At 46.5% G+C, this 11,802-nt stretch overlaps 1 long non-coding RNA gene across 1 annotated transcript; it reads right to left on the bottom strand.

Moving 5' to 3' along the window:
- Positions 1-7,899: 7,899 nt before the first annotated feature.
- On the bottom strand, positions 7,900-10,459 carry LOC112673575 (uncharacterized). The gene is made up of 3 exons (XR_003144905.3): positions 9,555-10,459; positions 9,403-9,480; positions 7,900-8,480 (listed from the first exon to the last, which is right to left on the bottom strand). It is a non-coding gene; the product is annotated as an uncharacterized LOC112673575 (long non-coding RNA).
- Positions 10,460-11,802: the final 1,343 nt, after the last annotated feature.

Genomic DNA, 11,802 nt, shown 5'->3' on the forward strand with positions numbered 1-11,802 from the left:
TCCCAGGACTCCAGGGTCACACTCTGAGCCGAAGGCAGGTGCTAAACCGCTGAGCCACCCAGGGATCCCTCATCGTTGTTTATTGTCATTTCCCCCCTGTTATGTTTCCTTTTGTGTCCGAACAGAACCCTTGCTCAAATACAGCTTCTGGCTGATGGGTTTCCTTGTGGCTGATACTACGTGGGCAAAGGAGAGCTGACTCCTGCGGAGGACCTCGGGAGGACCTTGACTTCTTGGCCCTGGGAGAGCGTTCCCTGTGCTGGGAGACGGGGCTCTGCAGAGTCCCCACTAGTCGGCCGATCAGCACATCCCTGTGCACATACCATACAGCCGGCCGGTGTGGCTCCGTGAGGTTGCAGGGACCCATAGTGTTTATGGTGCAGAGTCGTCGGGCGAGGATAACATACAAATAGAAAAGTCCTTGGGCACCTGGGTGGCTCAGTGGTTGAGCATCTGCCTTCAGCTCAGGTCCTGATCCGGGTCCTGGGATCCAGTCCCGCAGGGGGCTCCCTGTACGGAGCCTGCTCCTCCCTCTGCCTATGTCTCTGCCTTTCTCTGTGTGTCTATGATGAATAAATAAAATTTAAGAAAAAAAGAAAGAGTCCTAGCAAGAGTGTGGTCATGGTCCCTGTAGCAGTGAGGAAGGAGGGGCAGGAGGAGCCTGGGAGGAGGAGGTGGGAGGAAGGGACCCCAACAGGATTCCTGTTGGCTTTGCCTGGGTCATGTCCAGGCTGGAGATATCTCGCTAGGGTCAAAGTGGAATCAAAGGCCCAGGGTGTCTAGATGATGGTGTTGTGTCCCAGGAATCACCTGAAGGCAGGCAAACCTCCCACTCTCCAGCCCTCCTCCCCACAGGGTCCTGTTCCCCCGGGTCCTCAGAGGTGGGGGCCAAGCTCTGGCCCACCACCCCTACTTCCACTGAGCCGTGGAGTCCTGGCAACTGGGCTCCTGACTCTCCCCCTTTCTTCCACACCCCAACCGCCACCGCAGTTCAGGCCCTCCTCACACCTTCCCTGAAAGGCCTTGCTTTTTAAAATAAACGGTAATATCTTTATAGGAGACAAATGCATTGGAGGTGAAAACACATGCGCAAATCCAACAAGAGGATGTTTAGTGAAAAGTAAGTCTCCCTTCTACTCCTGGTTCCAGCTTTCTAGATCCTCTACCAGAGGCAGCCCTGACCCCCACCCTCCAGCCCTTTCTCTCTCTACCCACCCACCCTTTTCTGGTTTCCAGAAGTGCATTTTTCTTTTTTTTAAGAGCACAAACATCCTGTTGCTCCTCCTTGTCCTCAGGATTTGCAAAAATACAAACTCGATCAGGTTTTACAGACATCTCCAGCCTCATCACCCTCCAGATGCTGCTCATGAGCTCTGCTCCAGCCAGGCCCAAATACACACTTGCAGGGTGTATTTCAGCAGAGTGTAATCTTAAAAATAATTTTTAATTTACTTTTTGGAGTATATAACACGTCGACACACACATACACACACACACATACTCCCCCAAGGATAACCAAGGTTGAGTCATGTCATATATTTTCATCCAGACAATTTTTATGCATTATCAATAAAATACAACTATGTCCTCCCCTTTTTTACCCAAATGATAACAGGCAATTTGCACTTTCTCCACCTGCTTTTTAAAAATCCACTGATAATATCCCAGGAACCTTTCCATAGCAAATACATGAAGAGCTTCTCCATTGGTTTTGTATCTCCGTAGTATTCAATGGCATGGGGACCCCGCACAGTGACATTTTGCATTTTGTGGACCATCCAGTCTCTGTGGCTGCCACTCAGCTCTCTGTGGTACAGCAAAAGGAGCCGTAGATTGCGGTCACACAAAGGGGCACGGCTCCGCGCCAATAAAACTTTACTCATGAACACTGATACTCGAATTTTATGTGAAGTTTATGTGTCACACACACACACACACACACAAAAAAATTCTTCTTCTGATTTTTTTAAATTTTTATTTATTTATTTATGATAGTCACAGAGAGAGAGAGAGAGAGGCAGAGACACAGGCAGAGGGAGAAGCAGGCTCCATGCACCGGGAGCCCGATGTGGGATTCGATCCCGGGTCTCCAGGATCACGCCCTGGGCCAAAGGCAGGCGCTAAACCGCTGCGCCACCCAGGGATCCTTCTTCTGATTTTTTGAGCCATTTAAAAATGTTAAAACCATTCTTGGCTGCAGGCCCTACAGAAGTGGGCAAAGGGCCACTTGGGCCCACTTGTCGACCCCTCGTGTATCTATATCCAGTTCTCTGTTAACGAGCATCTAAATCATTTCTAACCTTTTGCTGCAATTTCGCATCGTCAGCGTAATGTTACTCCATGTGCATATCAAGTCTATCTACCTGTAGGGCAAGCTCTAAGATGCTTGGTCAGAAGATTGCTTTGTCAGAAGACGCATGCACTTATTTTGATACATATTGCTCAGTTGCCTTCAAGGGGCTACACTAGCTGACATGCCCCCAGCACCGTGTGGGATGTGTGTGTCCTTGAAGGCAGCCATGTGTTTTCACACGCATCTTTTTGCCAATCTGATAGGTTTAATAAAAACACCAAATAGCATCTCAGCACTTTTGATGTGCGTCGTTCTTGTCATGACGGTGGTTGAACATCTTTTCCTACGTTTGACACCCATTTGTATTTCTTTGTTTTCCTGTAGGGGATCTTTTCCTATCCTTTGCTCCTATTTTCGTTGGTCTTTTCTTCAGAGATTTGTCTATGTAGCTTTACAATTGCAGATTTGCCCTTTGCTGAACCGCGTGCATTCTTCCCAGGTTTTCCTTTGTTCTTTACTTTGCTGATGGAAGTTTTGTTTGTTTGTTTGGCCTGCATTAGCTGTGAACATTTGGGGGCTTGCTTTGCTTTGCTTTGCTTTGCTTTTCTTTTCTTTTCTTTTTTCTTTTCTTTTCTTTCTTTCTTTTCTTTTCTTTTTTTTTTTTTTAAATTTTTATTTATTTATGATAGTCACATACAGAGAGAGAGAGAGAGAGAGAGAGAGGCAGAGACACAGGCAGAGGGAGAAGCAGGCTCATGCACTGGGAGCCCGATGCGGGATTCGATCCCGGGTCTCCAGGATCGCGCCCTGGGCCAAAGGCAGGCGCCAAACCGCTGCGCCACCCAGGGATCCCTCTTTTCTTTTCTTTTATGAGCAAATGTATCAATTTATTATATCATAGTTTGTGGGTTTTGAGCCATAATTAGGATTTTTGCATTCTCGGGGGTTAATAGAATTCTCCTGCATTCCTTAGTACTTTAATGATTTGTTGGTTGGTCTGTTTACACTTAATGTCTAATCCATTTGGAGTTCACTCTAGCATCGTGTGAGGCGTGGCTCCCGCTGAATTTCATTTCAAGCTGCCTGTCTGGGAATCTCGACACCGCTTTATCATACAGTCAGTCGCTGGATTTGGTGTGTGGCCTTGATCACATACCAAATACACTCATAGTCTTCTAAACTGTTCCACTGATCTATTCATGCACTAGTACTCTGAAGTTTTTAATCACCCAAGTGCTCTAACACGTTTTCATATTTGGTGGTCTAGCCTAGAGTTTCTCCACCTTGGCACTACTGACATCTGCCAGAGAGGATTCTTTCTTGGTGAGGGCTGTCCTGTGCCGTGTAGGATATTTTGCAGCATCCCTGGACTCTACCTGTTAGATGCCAGTAGCAGATGCACACATATACACAGTTAAGATAAGCCGAAAAAAGAAAAATAAAGTGTCTGCATGTTGCCAAATGTCTCCTGGGTGATAAAATCACCCCTGTTGAGAACCACCAGTCTAGCCATTCATGGTTGTTTTTTTCTCTCCCCCCGCCTCACCACCCATGGCTTCTTGTTTATTCTTATTTATTTCAACACTGTGTGTTTGTATAGGCTGTTCCCCTCTGTCTGGAATGTCCTTCTCTTACTAACTTCCACATCAAAACTCAGCTCAAACACTACGTCCGGGAAGCCTACCTGGATGACTCTGCTCCATCCTGCGGCCCCCAAACCCAGGTGCTGACCCCCATCATTCTCTATGAAAAGCAGCTATTTGCTTGTCTCTCACCCCTGACCAGGGTGTCAGCTCCCAGAAGATAGGGGTTTGGTTCATATCTTTATCTCCAGCCTCTGGCACTGAGCCTGGCACAGGGTAGGTGCTCCATCAGTCTCCTTGGAAAAAAAGGTGATAGGATATTTCTTTTACTGACCTCTTTCTGAGGGCCACAAGTTCAGTTGAAGAAGACACCTGCGAAAGATGGGGTCTCAGCTGGTACCCAGAGTGGAGCCCTGGTGTTGAGAAGGAGCAGGGGGCAGGGAGAGTCTTGCACGTGTAAAGTGCCCACTGTGTGCCAGGTGAGGTGGTAGGTGAGAGGGATGCAATCCCCTGTTAAATAGCCTCCAGCATGCAGCCACCAAGATGCGTCCAATAAATAGGAAGAGGAGAGCTGGGGAAACCCAAAGGTCCTAAGTCATTTCTGGGAAAAGCTGGATAAACAGTGTGGACAGCACAAGCACAGATGTCGGACTCCTACTCTAGTCACTTAGGAGGCACTTAACCTCTTCAAGCCTCAGTTTTCCCATTAGTAAAATGGGGATATGAATAGCATCCGTCTCAGAAGGCCCCTGTAAGAATGCAGTGTCCCAACCATACTGATGCACAGCACACATTCCAGCAGGCTGTTATTATTTGTATTTCCTCTGTGAAGCTGGAACTTGCCTGAAATTTTTTTTTCCAGCTGGCAGTTTAAAAATCTGAGGCCATCATAGACCCAGGGCAGGAGGGTTTTCCAGGGGTGGCTCCTTGCAAAGAGCTAGGAGCCTCCCTGGCAGGAGCCTCCTCCTTTGGGCCAGTGGTTCACATCTTACAGGTTATACCAGATCCCTCAACCCTGAGAGCCTTGGAGAGAGGAGAGAAAAATAAAATGACTACTCTGGGTATGGGCCAAACTGTATGTGAGAGGATGATGGTGTTTGGGGGGCTTCTGACTATTTTCTAAGGCAGAGATGCCAGGATGACTGTGAACCTCAGGAGCCAGGAAAGAGCCAGCCGCTAGGTAAGAAGTGTCCTCCTTGCCCCCAAAAGTTAACACCAGGAGCATTTACCCAAGATCAGAGATGAAGCAAAATTATTCAGATATGCATAGGAGGAGATAATAGCAATAAGTAGCATCTATTAAATGCCAGACACTGTGTGCTACCTGGTTTACACACAGTTACACGAGCCACCCACACATCTCCCTCTCTGAAAGTGAGTCTTTATCCTGTAATGGGTGGGGTAGAATTTTTATACCCAGCCCTCCACTCCCAGTATCAATTCTCTTATTAATTCTAACCCTGTTTATCTCTAACCCCAGAGCTCTCTCCTCTCTGCCTTGCTGTGCTCTGTGTCAGTTCAGCTAGGAGCACAGTAAACGAGCCACATGTGAATGCAGGCTTTTAGCTCACACCCACTCGGGGCTAGAGGAGGGGCTGTCCAACACGGTACAAGCAGCCCAGCCTGCACCCTCAGACCTCCTACGTACCGCACTGTAAACACATAGCTGCCCCCTGGACAAATAATCTCAGAGAGGAAACAGATTCATCCAAGGAAGAACACATGTTCCTCCTCTGAATGCCCTCTGACGCCTGCTTGGACTCCTCAGGTGCTAAGATGTTGTTGATGGGTCTGCCTGGTCTGAGCTACATTTCTAGGGATGCAGCCCTCCCCAGGCGGTAGGGGTATGGAGGCCTTCTCCTTTCAGAGGTTCTTCCAAGAAAGGAAAATGGGGTCTCCCATTTATTTTGTTTCCTCCAGAGTCTTTGTCCAGGACATCTGTCATCTTTCCCCCCAGAATCTGCAACACTTTCAAGGATGCCTCTGCTCCTAGCCTGACCTGCCTGTGATATTGTGACTTATGATAGGTAATATATATTTGGTCTTGGTCCTCCCATCTTTACCTGTGAAACGTTACCTGGTGAGTATGTCACACAGCACGTAAATGTCACTCCTTTGGGAAGGCCTACCCCCGAGGGGTCAATACCAGCTCTCCTGGCTCCAAGTACCACTGCCCACTGCAGCTTCAATTTCATATCTACTTGTGTGATTATTGATTAATATTTCCTCCCCTAGCCCATGAGGGCAAGTGGTATCTTTTTTTTCTTACAACCTATTTCCAGAGCTTAGCATAGTGCCTGAACACAGTAGATACTCCGTGTATGAGTGAATAGTGAATGAAGGATAGCAGTATTTAGTAAGTCATGCTAATATTTATGTGCCCGTGAAGTTCTAAGTATGTTACAAATACTACAATCTTCCTAACAACCTACTGAGGTGAGTAGTATGACCCCCATTTTATCCACGAGGAAATTCACCTATAATCTCATAACTAGTAAGAGCCAGAATTTGAATCCAGGGAGTCTGGCTCCAGTGCCTGAATGTTTAAACACTGTGTTATTCTGGCCTGTGTTGTTCTCCACATTCTAGTAAATCCATGAATTTCATTTGGGGCTAGATCGTTATTATGTCATGCCTGTACTCTTACTTGCAATGAACTGTATTCAACATGACATTGCAAGATTTCTATGACAAAACATTTTATCTGGCAGACAGGACTCTAGTAATACACATCCTGAATTTTAGCAAAAAACAAATTGTACGTATTACTCAAAAGCTGGTGGCAAGTCAATGAAGGATGGACTTCGTAGTGCGTGAGTTTGAGAACTCCTGCTGGTATACCAGCTGATAACAAATCCTTAATATACTCGATCATTCCATTCTCTTTTACAGGTTATGTATAAAATTTTGCCCACCTCTGCCCTGGAAAAATGTCTTCCTGGAGTTGGCGGAATGCTTCATCTTCCTGCTCGGCGAGCCTTTCAAAGGAAGGCCTCCTTCTATCTCAAATGCCCTCAAAACTCTTCTCTGTGCTTTGCAGCGGTCAGAATAATGTGGGCCTCTTGCTCAAAAGGAATATCTATCTCAAGGCCAACCTTGTATTCAGAGGTTTTGATTTCTTTACAACTGTGTTCCTGGTTCCTCAGGACTTTGCAAAATCACCCTCACCCCCTTGTAGGAAAGTGCCAGGGACATGAACCCGGGCTTTCTTAGGTAACCTGCACCTTCTCACTTTTCTAGACGGCACTGGAAGTGGTGTACCACACCTGGAGATGGTTTTAGCACCCATACCCCAGAGATTTGTTTGGCCTCTTTGCCAAGGTCAGTCGATACAAAGCAGTGGGCATCAGAGGGCTTGGCAGCGTAGCTGGGCGTTCAGGGACTCACTTAGGATGGCTTAGCCAGATCCCACCTGAGCTCAAGCTACTGTCTTCCTCCCGCCCCCACCTCTGAAATCCCAAGCTTACTGGACATGTTGAATCTCTTCTGTTTGCCTCACCCCTGCCCCCATGCCCAGATCCATTCCCTACCCTTTGTGCCCTCTGCTTCCAGGCGGGTTTGGCCATTGGGATTCACTGCAGTCCCCTCCCCTCCCTTAGGCCTGGGGGAAATAATGGTTTCCCACAGTTGCTAGTCCCTGGACACCTCATTACCTTTTGTGGTTCTTTTACCTTGCCCGCCTCAATTAACAATCCCTTCCCTAAAGTGTCTTCAGTTAAAGCCTTTCAAGTGTGCCATCTTCCTGCTGGTACTCTGGAACTTTCTGGGTGCATCTCTATGGCTTTCCTAATTTGCTTATGGTCCTTGACATTTCTGGAGAACTGCAGTAGCCGGGGCTCCCCCTCCTGTGTCCAGCAGCTCTTGCCATCTCCTGGCATGTGGACAATGCCTACCCCACTCTGAGTACAACTCCTGTGCCTGTCAGACTCTGATCCCAGGGCTCTGGGGAGGGAAGAGAGGTGGGGGATCCCTGAGATGTTAGCATCCATAATGCCCTTTTGGTCAAACCAGATCTTTATTCTACTCAAGCTTTCTCACGGCCTCATCCTCCCTTCACCTCCAGCCCCATTCATTCAACAGGTCTTTATGCGAGCCTGGCAACGTGCAGACACATGCTGATCACACAGCTCTACCATCTGCTGTCATGTCAGCATTTCACTCAAATGATGTTCCTTTTTGGGTTTTGGAGTGTATGCTCCTGGGCAATGACTCACGCTTAAATTTACATTTGCTCACATTTAAAATCCTCAAATACCAGAGAAATACAAATCGTCTATCACTTGTAATTTCTTGGCCAGTCTTTCAAAGAAGCAAACCTGGTTGGAGGCAACCTCCTTAAGGCATCTCGCCCTTCCCTACTTTCTGATTGTGGGACACTTCAATCATCTGGGCTGCAGCCTTTCCATGTGGCCTCCAAGGAACTGGACCTTGACGACAGCCACTGGCGTGGCTCTATGTGTGGTGGTGCAAGGATCTGAGTGATCTTGGGTCTTGCAGAGGCCCTTGCTCAGACCCAGGACGGTGCTTCCTTGACAGTATACAGGCTGACTGCCTCCAGGCCACCTAGGGACAGCTGCCAATGTGGATAATACTTGATATTCAGCCTGCAGAGGTTAAAGGTAGTTATTTATATGACAGTGAAAAAATTTTTAAATAACCTAAGTGTCTACCAATAGGAAATAAGTAAGTCGAAGTCTATATGTTATTATAGAATGCTATATGTGGCCATTAAGAAAGATTTAATGGCTCTATCAGTACTGAAATGGAGAGATGTTGAAAACATCACCCAGTGAGAATAAAACAGTTTCAGGATACCAAATATAGTTAAATTCTATGATATAAAAATATTTGAAAAAATATATATATAGTTTTAAAGCCTAAATGTGTATGTGTCTGTGTATGTGTATTACATATATGTAAATTATGGAAGAGAGATGAGAAAAATCTCTGCCAAGAGTGGTCACCTCCAGAGGCAGAAGTAAGAGGGAAAGAGATCGTGATGAAGGGGAACTTCTTTAAATTTAGGAAGGTGATATGCTTCTGAACATTTGGATCTTTACGGTAAGAACAAATTCACTTATCAGATAATTAACTCCTTCTTCCCCCAAAGAAGGGAGACAAAGAAAGAAAGAACTATTATTAACACAGAGGAAGGGAGGGAGATGGGGAAGGGCAGCCCCTGAAAGGGCTCTTTCATTTTTCCCCTCCGTATACTTCTGTATTCTTGAATTTGTGCAATAGGAACACACTCACGCATTTCTGGTGTAGCTATTTTTTATCATGTAAAGGCTCATTTATGTCCTCAACAGCTAATATTTTTGTCTTCACTCAATGCTGAGCAGTGTGCTCTGCCCTTGACCTGCTATAATCCTGTCAATATTCTGAGTCCTGTATTATCATCCCATCTTACAGAAGAGGAACCTGGGGCCCCAGGACCGATGATGTGACCTGCCCAGTTCCCCAGCTAGCACATGACAGGGCTGAGATCCAAACACGTCTGCAGGGTCGCAAAGCCCACGTTCTCACCTCCATGCTCCACACACCAGGCCCAGGGGTGGTGGGTACTGGTGGGAATGAGGCTTCCTGATTTCGTGTCAGTGGAACCTAGTGGAGAGGGAAAACATGAGAGAAAAGTGGAAGAAATGAGCAGACTGAGGAAAATAAGCAGAAACATTTACCGGAAAGAAAGGCTCAGGGAAATAGCCCCAGTATAAAGTTGAGTGACACCAGAAGGGCCATCAGGGGCGGTTTCGTGTGCCAGAGCACCCATAAACATTTCCATTCAGTTTTGCACACCCAGATGCCTGATGTCACACTGCAGCTCTGTCCAGATGATTCTAATAATAGCCCAGTGGAATCCTGTGGCTGGAGGAGACCGAGAGAGGTCACCGAGTCCGTCTTCTGCCCGCAGAAGGGGGTAGGTGCTCTTCTTGTGGGATCGTGGAGGGAAGGGACAGCCTAAGCTGCTAGATCGAAGTCAGTTCCCCAGCCTGCCCTCGACGTCGGCAGAGGAGTGGAACCGTGTCCTCGACCCGAGGGCACTGACAGTCTCCCGAGCCAGCTTGTGGACAATGATGTTCATGTTGCAATTGTTTACAAAGGAAACAGCTGCCACCCCTCTTTTCCAGCTGGTAGACATCTGGTGGGGGACAGGGCGTCAGCAGTAGAAATGAAAAGGAGTCCCTAGAACGCCCCTTCTCCCACAGGGGCGTCTGGAGGAGGAATGGGCACAGTTGGAAGGAGCTGGGTGTTAGGTGTTCATGCATCGTTGGGTCACCCTTGCTGTCACCCTGCTTCATCAGGACGGGGCTCCATCAGGACGGAGAATTAGGCAGAGAGTGTACGAATGATTAAGGGCCTTGCGAAAGATTAAGAGAATTCCATTTATAGACTCCATCTAGCCAAAGGCTGGAGGGCAACCGCCTAGCTGTATGCACGGAAACCGGAGAATTACTGGAGCCCGTTCCAGGGCTTAGGGCTTTGAATAAGGAGAATAATGCAGATACAAATTCTCTGAGGGAAAGTGGCTCTTCAGTCATGGGCATTGAGAGAACTGTTGAGTTGGGTACGATTTGAATGAAGATACATGTCTGATGACAGTGATGCAGGAAGCAATCCAGAGGGCAAGGGTCTCCTTTGGGCCACGGTGGTTAATTGAGGCAGAACTAGGGTGAGGTACTCACCTGAAGTGCAAAATTTAAGGGGACGTTAAAAAAACTCAGCAATCAAGAAAAATAATATTTTAATGCCTTATTTTTTAAAGTCAGAAGTATGCTCTCCAAATGCCACAAAACACCCACGATGAACAAAATATCCAGATTTTAAATAAAAAAAAAAAAATCAGTGCCAGGTGGAACCATATTGGAGCCTGAGGTGAAAGGAAAAATGTGTGCCCCCTAGCTTTAGTGGAAGCAAACTCCATTTGGGATTTTTCCAATATTCTTCTTTGCTTATCTCATTTTTTAAAAAAAGATTTTATTTATTTATTCATGAGAGACACACAGAGAAAGGCAGAGCCATAGAGAGAGAAGCAGGCTCCCTCCAGGGAGCCTGGTGTGGGACTCGATCCCACGACCCAGGTCCCAGGATCACGACCTGTGCCAAAGGCAGATGCTCAACCACTGAGTCACCCAGGCGTCCCTGCTTATCTCATTTTTAACCGAGAGAATTGCCCTGTTTGACAATTGCTCTGGACTAAGTGACAGTCTTAAATCATTTTTAATTTAAGAAGAACTAAAATGTTAGTAAATTCTATTTGGTGTAAGTCAAATATTTAAACTGAAAATAATATTGTGAGTTTTTCAATCTTTCAATATTTTTTCATCTATTTTAATGTTCTAGAAGGAAACCAATCATTAAAAAATACATATGGAGGTACATAGCTTTCCTTCAGATTCCGACAGCCCCTGATGGCTGTGGCGGCAAATAAATCACAACAGATGGTCTCCAGCTGAAAGTGGGGTATGTCTATGTCAGACTTGGAGGGTGCTTGCTGATTACTCCTCCCCTCAGGCTACAAAAGACCCTTCTACCTCTCTGGGGTCACCCTTTTGGGACTGGGGGTGCAGGTAATCATCCCATTTCATACCATGAGAATGATGTGACGCCATGAGATTATGGAAACTGGGGAGGACATTACCCCACATCCATTGCTTGTCATGCGGGAGTCCCCGGTCTCTGGGTGGGAGTCACCTTGAATCAAAGACCAAGGGGACATAGCACATGCCAGGTAAAGATCTATAGGTGTGAATTCTGTACTCTAGGAGACTTTAAGAAACACTGTATGGAAATTCTTGGCTAGAAGAAACTTCCTGAGATAATGAGGTTTTTCTCTAAAAAAAAAAACAAAACAACAACCCATAATATGTTCACATGGTTCAAAGTTCAAAATGATATAAAAAGGCAAATACCAGGCAAACACCTGGG

The sequence above is a fragment of the Canis lupus genome, chromosome 10, assembly GCF_003254725.2.
Source record: "Canis lupus dingo isolate Sandy chromosome 10, ASM325472v2, whole genome shotgun sequence".
In the NCBI taxonomy this organism is placed as follows: domain Eukaryota; kingdom Metazoa; phylum Chordata; class Mammalia; order Carnivora; family Canidae; genus Canis; species Canis lupus.